The sequence below is a fragment of the Barbus barbus genome (genome assembly GCF_936440315.1).
Source record: "Barbus barbus genome assembly, chromosome: 31".
Taxonomy (NCBI): Eukaryota; Metazoa; Chordata; class Actinopteri; order Cypriniformes; family Cyprinidae; genus Barbus; species Barbus barbus.
This window is the reverse complement of record NC_136759.1, coordinates 16,684,535-16,692,486: the sequence shown is the minus strand read 5'-3', so window position 1 is coordinate 16,692,486 and position 7,952 is coordinate 16,684,535.

Genomic DNA, 7,952 nt, shown 5'->3' with positions numbered 1-7,952 from the left:
ACCAACGTTTACCATCCAACCTGACAGAACTGGAGAGGATCTGCAAGGAGGAATGGCAGAGGATCCCCAAATCCAGGTGTGAAAAACTTGTTGCATCTTTCCCAAAAAGACTCATGGCTGTATTAGATCAAAAGGGTGCTTCTACTAAATACTGAGCAAAGGGTCTGAATACTTAGGACCATGTGATATTTCAGTTTTTCTTTTTTAATAAATCTCCAAAAATGTCAACAATTCTGTGTTTTTCTGTCAAAAAAAATGAACTTGATTTTAGCAAATGGCTGCAATATAACAAAGAGTGAAAAATTTAAGGGGGTCTGAATACTTTCCGTACCCACTGTAAATGTGAATGTCATGCATACCGTGTTGTGGAATTCTTGGCGAGGTCAGCCAATCGCAAAGCTCTTCGTCGGACAGAAGGGTTGTGAATGTCAGTGGGAAAAGGGCACGGCGAGATGATAAATCGCAAGACGGGATATTATCACAACAGATATATCACGTAATTTATTAGCAGCGTCAACACCCCCGTGGGAGGAGGCACATGAAAGCTCCTGCACTCATCAGCCTCATGTCGTCTGTTGCTAATGCAGTGTCCTCTCTGAACCAGGGATGGGCTCTCTTGGGGAGATAGAGGAAGACTTCAAAGTCCATGGCCTGCCAGGATCGCGGGGAGGTCTCATTCAGCCGTTGCCCCTGTCGGCCCTGAGGGAGTTTCTAATTGCATTTCACAGGCCTTGAACAAAACAAGGCTTTGTTCAAGCTGAAGTTGGTCCTCCTGCTGGGACGTAGCTGTGATTTTCGACTCCTCAGCGGGATGTAGATCTTCAGCTTGCCAGAAAAACTGTTTCCGCTTCCTTCTTCTGACTGCACACGCTGGGGCGCCCATAGGCGGATGAATACACGAGTGGCAGCGACACCTTCTTCTCCCCTCGGAGGCCGTTCGATCTGTGGGACTGGAGGCAGATGTGTGTGCTCAAGTTGAAATATTAATTCAGACCTACACGAGAGACTCCAAATCGTACGCAGGCCATCAAATATCATCAAACAGAAAAAGATTAGGGGGTTTTCTTCTCATAATTTATAGTCTCCAAATAAAAGCCAATGCACAAAGCCAATGCATACTGGTTCTAGCTGAGCCAGATGTTGTTGCTGTGCTTTATTATCCTGACTGTGTGGGGATTTGATATCTAATACAAGCATAGATCTTATTTATGAGTACTTCAAAAGAAGAGCATTTTGGTTAAATTATGTGTATTATGTTGTTATGTTGATTTTCAGTGTTTGCATGGAAGCGGCGAGATATATGGCATCTTTGAATGTGATGTTTTGAGATATACAAGGCGCATACATTCACCGTTCTGACTCATTACTAAAATCAGACAATCATTTTTTGCAACTAATGCTAATTCTTGTTCGTACTTCTCAAGAAAACTTGAAGTTGGAGCATACCCAAACTGGCAACCATAAACCTTGCTGTAACTCTAACCTTATTGTAATTTAATGCTATTTTTTAAGCATTATATATTTTAACAAATAATTCATTTTGATATTAATAGATTTTTCTACATCACATGTAGGATTCTTGGATGCTGGAGTTTATAAAGCCACTGCTTTTAACTAGAACATTTCAATACTAGTCCTAATAGTTAGGACTGGTAATTTGATCCAAATCATGAGTATTTAACAACTTTGATATTTTCATGACCAAATAAAAACATCAAACATTACTTTCCCCCAAACTGAACTTTGTTCACGATGTGGATTTAAATCGCTGAATTATCTTCCGTCGTAATGTCCTTTATATAAAACTAAAAAGAGCAGAACGTTTTCACAGTGCCATCACATTTTAAGCAGTTTCCAAAAAACCATAATCATATTTTACCAGCGCACAGCGTGTATGACTAACACACAATAGTAAATCACTCCTAAATTGGATCATTATAATCATCAAAGACAGAAAATCTGAGTCAGATGTGATTACTGAAAATGAGATGTGGAATGATGGCTTTTATTAACTCAGTGTTTATTCTAAATCATTTTGTGTAATTATGACAAAGAATCAGTTTACGATAGCGTGTGTACATTTGTCCCAACGTTAGCCTCATCCCAAAGCCCTAAAAAATGAAGAAATTGAATGAAAAATGAGCACACGCAAGTTTTCCCGTCTGTCTTTTTTTAAACACCGAAAGATTCTTGCAGACTCGCCTCAAAGGCAAAGTCATTAGTGCCGACTTGGCCTGATTGTTTTCACTGATTTTCTGTCTGAAGGAGGAGTAAATTGATGCCTTAGCCCTTCAGCTCCAGTCTGGCTATTAATTTCAAAGAGCAGGTTTGGCCCGATGGCCTTTTGAGAGAAAGCTGATTTAACTAGATCATTTTTAATGGGGATGGATTCCTCCATACTTGCCCTTTGGAAGAGCTTCTGTCCTCCATAACCACTGGTCTGTAATGGCAAGCTCCTTCTGAGACTATTACTAAGGGCCAATTGGCCTTGAAATGAAATACATAATCTTAATGTACTGGAAGATGTGCGATCCGTTCGCTCGTGGAATGGAGCGACTCCACACCGCAGGAGTTTTCAGTCCATAAACAGAAATGCTGCGAGAATGTCGCGCTGTCAGATCAACGTAGGCTTCGCAAGCGGGTGTACACAAACTCGCATGACAGCCGTTGCTATTTCCAGGGAGAGATAATCAAAGGCATTTGACTTGAGAGCCATGGCGAAATAGCAATATTCTTGGATTTCAAAGAGTGTCTAACCACTGAATAGAGTTCCCATACGCCCTTTCATTGGGATGACACAATGTTGCATCTGCTCGGCAAGGGATAAATTAAGCATGTGAAAGTTTTAGTGAAATCCCCATTTTCCAGTTAATCAAATCTCCCCTAATCAAATTAGGAGCTGTAATTCCCCAGGATGCGTGTGACAAAAGTGCATTATTCCTGCCTTTGGAGCCGCGTGAGAGAAATCAGCGTGAGGCCATTCCCCTCTGCTTCAGTGGCCCTGAATTGAATTGCTCTTCCGACTGACCCGAGCGCAAGAGGCAGGGTCGAGGTAAACTTTGGCAGTGTTTGAGTTCCCAGCTCATTAAAGAGCTGCCTCTGAGGCCACCTCCAGAGACTGTTGAGCCATTCATTAATGAGGCACTTGTGTAATTTTCCCTGGACATCTGTGACGAACAGGCTCTCTTCCCAATGGTGCACAAAAAACACCTCGGACAATGAGGGAAACAACCAAGGCAAAACCTCTAAAATATGTCATGTGCTCGCATATAAAATCATCTTCAATCTTACAAAGCCGCAGCGATTACCTGTTTGGACTTATTTTCCATAGAATGAAAAGTCTTTAGATTTGATTGAGCTGGCACACACAGGGAGCACAGAAAGTGCCCTTTTATACTCATTTTAAATGACTTAGCAGGGCGGTAAATAGGCCCATGGAGCATTCGGATGCCACTTATGAAGTGCTCATAACCGATGTGTACCTCGCGGCTTTGCACAACAGCTTCCTTCCAAAGCAATTCATATGGCAGCTAATGAATATGCCACTTTAGACTTCATGAATTGTTCCTTTCCGTTCACTGCCCCCAGTGTTAACACCTCTTTATACGATTCTTAACACCTACTGCACTGCCTCTCAAGGTCACTCTGGCTGAACGGAGAGCTGGAGAAAGCCACACAAAACCTGAGAGGCTCAATTCCTATTCATTTGTCACATTTGCATGCATGCCTCTATACTCAATCACACAAAGGCCACGGTAGCTTAGCCATTGCCCCCTACCAATTACAAATGAGTCCATTAAGCTGTCTGCATCGGGCCCAGCCTCTTCATGGTAATGGCTTGTGAGATTTCCATCATAATCGCCGGGCTCCCACTGCAGTCATGAGTGCAGATGGAGGAGGAGAGTGGGTAAAGAGCTATCAAATGGGGCAAAGTGCATTCCTTCAGCTTTGTTTATGTGCAGGCGAACTCAAAAGCCAATGCTTTCTTTAGGACTGAAGCCTTTAAAGATTATTGCAAAATTCTCATGTAATTTAGGGAGCTGCAAAAATATGGACCTTGATACTGATCGTTATTTTATATTGTGATGTATATTACCTATTAATAGCATATAATTTTTAATCTAAATAAATCACAAACAAAAGAGTATTTTTAAGCATCACATTATAATGCACAGTAAGAAAAAAATGGATATTCATTTTGAAATTTTAATATTTAGTTATATAATTGAATTATGCTTAAGTGAGATGGCAACAAAGGTAATCAAAATGTAAAAATAAATCCAATATTGGGTGATATGATAAATTTAAAAATCTCTATATATCTGCATCGCTAATAAAAGTGACTAGTGCATATGCAGTCTCTACAATATTATCCTGAACTATTATTATTATGATTTATAATTAACTTTCATTTTCAATGTCAGTACAAAACAAAACCCAATACAGATTATCTTCATTAATCGCATAATAAAATAATTCTTTATCATTTTTATATATTTTTAGATTATATTTGTTCTGTCAAATCAAGAAATGTGGAGAACACTGAAGCAGATGGGATGTTTCTTGTGGTGTCAAATAATTTTCCTCCTTGGTTCCAAAATTAAACGGCAGGGGGTGATTTACGCACCTTCTCTATTAGCAATCTTGGAAGAATAATGTGAACAGCTTTTATTACATGCTGGTTGTTACTCTGACACCTAATTTACAAAGTCTGTTAATGTCTAAAGGGAAATAACAAATCATTTAGGCCAGACAATCAATCCCATAAACATGCATTTATCAAGCTCATTTGTGAAGCCTGACCTAGTTCTTTCATGTCATATAACAGGACAACTCTATAAAGGTCTATTCAAAAGTGGCGGTAAATCACAGCCCATAAGTTTCTGCATTTTAAAGCAATCATGACCCTCAAATATATATCATTATAGGATTTCACATAAAAAAATATTAGAAAGCAAGCGCACTATCCAGCTGCCTGAGGGGTTTTACTGGTCCACTAAACGTTTTTAGATGAACAATAAGCAAGTCATGACTTACAGGGATAGCTCAAGCAAAAATGTTGTTTTGGACCCCATTGACTTTAATTGTATAGGCAGCTGAAACATTCTTCAAAATATTTTTATAGAAGAAATAAGTCATACAGGGTTGGAATGACATAAGGGTGAGTAAACGATGACAGAATGCTCATTTTTGGGTGAACTATCCCTTTAAACACCAACAGTTCCTGGATAACTGATGTTTGTCAACCTTTTAGTCTACAGCTTGTGAACCTGCAACACTATTTACAACTAGTTACAACCATTCTGCAGCAATACGACCCCTCACAACGAAGTTAAAAACCTATTGCTCTGCTCGCACTATATTTCAAAGGACTGTAGACTCTCCTCAACCGGTACATGGTGAGAGTGATTGCAGCAGATCACCTTGAGGACATCTAGCTCTAATGTAGTGCCCCAGTAGAGGAAGACCATGAAGAAAGATGATAGGACTTCAGAGGTATTAATCACCACGACAGTGAGAGGCTCAGCCCCCAGCCACCAAGGGCTCAGGATAAGCTCGTAAAAATTGCATGGGCCTCCACAGGGAGCTCATGTCTTACTTGTTTATGGTAGCGAGTCCCAGAGGACGTGGCAGTGATGTGCTAGCCTCTAAACCCACGCCGTCAGGAATGATGTATGACCATCATTACCAGAAAATATCACTTCAGCCGACCCATGATCTTGCTCCGCTAAGGGTCATATTATCCATGAAGAACAAATTACAGTCCCCTCTGCACATTTAAATTACTAGCAAAAAATGCTAGAGCGGAGATGGTGATATGTCATCTGTGACAATGCCCCCCAGTGTAACACAGATAAAAACCCACCTGAGAAATCATCATCCTACAGGACGCTAAAGTTCACTTGCACTCGCTGTCAAGCAGAAGCAAACCTACAGGAAAGGTTGTGCACTTTAATTTCCCCCATTTGATCAATTAGTATATTTACACAACAAAGACAGTCGTGAAATGGAATCTTCAGATTGCTGTTTATTATGGAAGCTGGTTCCCACCATGGAATTGAAAAAAAGAAAAATAAATGAGGTAATTGTGAGGTAACGTATCTCACAATTCTGGCTTTTTTTCTCACAATTCTTAGTTTCTATCTTTTTTCTCATTTTTTTTAAATCTTGCAATTGAGGTTTTTCCTCAATTTGACTTTTTTCTTGCTATTGAGAGTTTATATTTCCAAATCCTTTTTTTTCCCCCTGAATTCTGAGTATCGCAATTCTGTTTTCCGTTACTGCCACAGAATAAAAAAGACAATTGTGACTTTCTGTCTCACAATTCTGACTTTTTTTCTCAGAATTATGAGTTAATATCTCAAAATTGTTTTATAGTTTATATCTTGCTATCTTCAGTGCTTTTATCTCACCATTCTGAGTAATTGCTTAAATAGGGAAATTGTAAACATTTGAATTGCGAGATAAAAAGTTGCAATTACCGTTTTTATTTTTTATTCCATGTTGGAAACAGTCTTCCCTAGTTTATCACTGTTTTAAATATCATTATTTTTATGCTGACAAGACAAAGTTATCATTTTTATTTGAATCTAATTAATTGTTATACATTATAAACATACATTTTGTGAAAATATTTAATTGAAAAACAATATGCTAGCAATAACCAATATGCACTTTCTAATATTTTTGTTAATCTTTGCAGTTTTTCAATATGTTTGATGTTTGTATCTGTAAATAATGTGTTACATTCCTCAATATATCCTTGACTTCTCCATGCTTAAATATCATCAGCTTGAAGAGCTTTGCCAACTGTGCTTTAAGCTATTTCAACTCTCTTTTCAGCATAAAATAGTGTTATATATATTTAATATAGAGTACATTTATTAAAATGATAGATTTGGCAGACACTTTTATCTAAAGCAACTAACTTACACTCTGGAGATACATTTTTATCAGCGCTTGCATTCCCTGGAAACTGAGTCCATGACCTTGGCTTTGCTAACACTGCATTCTGCCAGCTGAGCTACAGGAACACGACTTTAAATCCTGAATGTAATAAAAACACACTCATAATATGCATTATGCTTTCTTTTCCAAATCTTTGAAAGGTATAGATATTTAGGCATAATGACTTTTTTTCATTCTTGCTATGCTTTTTTTGAATGATTTTTTTTTTTTGCTAAATGCCAACACAACATTCTGATTAATCCAATTCAAAGAAAAATCTAATATTTTGAAAAAAGTGCATTAGAAACGCAATCAAAATCTAGCTATGAATATGATATGATGCATATTTAAGATTTCAGCACTAGTAATGGAGTTTCAGTGGAGCAAAATGTTCTCAATATAAAATACGGATTTAGTGCTTTCCTGTACCTGTAAATTGTAATGTAAATGTTAAATCTGAATTTCTACTGCTATTATATGATATTATATGTGAGCATTGAATAATATGGTTTAATAACCCGCTGGACCGGACCTTTTGTTTGAGCACAGCTCCCATGTAATGCAACAGAATGGACAATTAAAGGTACAGCAGTGTGGTCATTCTCTGCATTCTCTTTGCCTTCGGAAAACAAATACCCTGATAATTTATAACCGAGGAGAAACAAGCGGCTGATGAATAGTATCCATTATCATGCATCATTTACTGTAATAACAGGCTGCTATTTCCATACAAGAAATGACAAAAATCCTCCATGAATTAGTTTCGAATTTCGCCTGTGGATGTTGGGACGAGAATAAAGGAGCTTGTGAGTTCTACCACCCAATATCAATTTCAAGGTCCATTTACTTCCTCATCCCTGATCCCTGCCACGCTGAACAGACGGAGACCCCTGAGTGGGCGCATATGGCAGAGGGCTGGGAGTCCACTGGAGCTGGTAATGATGGCAGCGGTGGACTGGTCCATCACCGTGCCAGCGCTGGGGCTCCATTGGCGCAGAGTAATT